At 48.0% G+C, this 1,614-nt stretch overlaps 1 non-coding gene across 1 annotated transcript; it reads left to right on the forward strand.

Annotated features, from left to right (window-relative positions):
• Nucleotides 1-508: 508 nt before the first annotated feature.
• On the forward strand, nt 509-628 carry LOC136281474 (5S ribosomal RNA). Its single transcript, XR_010717794.1, has one exon. It is a non-coding gene; the product is annotated as a 5S ribosomal RNA (ribosomal RNA).
• Nucleotides 629-1,614: the final 986 nt, after the last annotated feature.

A 1,614-nucleotide genomic window follows, 5' to 3' on the forward strand; every position in this document is an offset into this window, starting at 1 on the left:
GATGCCGAAGCATGCACTGGGTGAGGGGGGTGGTCGAGGGATCCTTCCCACGGTTTATGGTGGATAGTAGCAGGTCGCCCCCACAAGCCCTTGCGAGTCCCGCAGACGGTCCCAGAGGCTGACCCGTTTGGTATCTCCTCACTGTAAGATTTTAAAGCCAGATACACGCACCTACGGAGCTAAAACATTGTATAATAGGTTTTTAGGACACGTTATGTCTCTTGGGACCCCTCCCTCCCTCCCTAGGGAATAGTGCTTCAAATCGATGCTCCTCAATGTGTTAACTGGGTTGAGGAAAATACATTAGGGTTAGGTAACGACCTTCGGGGTTAGGGTAACCATTTCTTAGGGTTAGGGTAACAATTTCTTAGGGTTAGAGTATCGATTTCTTAGGGTTAGAGTAACGAAACTAGGGCTTTAGAATTTCAAATTCGCCTACACTCAGGGATGTGGCCGCTTACAGCCTGAACCTGGCCGATAACAAGCAGAATTTCGACCCCATTTCCTCGGCTACGACCATACCACAGGGAAAGCACCGGTTCTCGGCCGATCACCGAAGTTAAGCCCTGTCGGGCGGGGGTTAGTACTTGGATGGGTGACCGCCTGGGAATACCCCGTGTTGTAGGCTTCACTTTTTTGTCTTGCGAACATCTCTAAAACGTTTTATCCCATAAATAGCTCTCCATACACCACAATTTCACATAGAGAGCCGTAGGTGAGTGAGGAACAAAATCAAAGCAAAAAACGAGGGGGGGGAAAACACCTTTTTGTCAAAAAATCGGCCAGCTAATGGCGAAAACTCTAGTGCGATCGGACTTTTCTTACAGAGCGCGCGCGAGCGAGTGAGCACGCGCGAGAATGAACAGTTTATGATGTCAAATTCTACTTCTGTGATATCAAATCATTCCAAATCACGAACGAAAAAAGCAATAGGAAAAAAACCCACACTTCTGAGACGCAGTTTTAAGCCATCGTGACGTGGCAAAACACTCGCACACTTCCAAGAGGAGGCGCGCGAAAAACGGCACTGAAAGTCGACAATGGTTGGATTCAGACTGCAAACGAATCGGGAAAAAGGTTCGATACTTTTACTACTCTGCTAGTTTGTTTCTTCCCTCGTTCATTCGTTCACTCGCTTGATCGCAAAAAGGATACACTAACGATAGCAATAGCATTTCTAAAAGCGGCTCCAGTGACAATAAAACCGCTCAAAAGGTTCAAAAGTTTACTCACGGTCCAAGTCGAATGCCCTCTATGCTCGCTCGCTCGGCGATCGGCCGTTTGGTTCCTTTCATTTCCTTTCCCTTCGCGCGAATAGCACAGCACGGCACGGCACGCACAACTGCAAATACAAACGAACAGGACTTTACACACAATAGAGCAGACAGGCTTGAACAAAAACAGCCAGCAAAGTTACGCACCGCCCGAAACTCACCTTGTTTCCTAATCCAGTCTCTCCAATGCACTATACCCCTCCAAACGTGCCAACACTTGGCCAGTTGTGCGTCCTTGTTTTTGCAAGTCTACCGGTCACTGCAAAAGCAAAAATACCTCCGATAGTCAGTAAGAGGGCATATAGACATAGTTTGGATGACTTTTGCGGGGACGAGCGCG

The sequence above is a fragment of the Pocillopora verrucosa genome, chromosome 5 (genome assembly GCF_036669915.1).
Source record: "Pocillopora verrucosa isolate sample1 chromosome 5, ASM3666991v2, whole genome shotgun sequence".
Taxonomy (NCBI): Eukaryota; Metazoa; Cnidaria; class Anthozoa; order Scleractinia; family Pocilloporidae; genus Pocillopora; species Pocillopora verrucosa.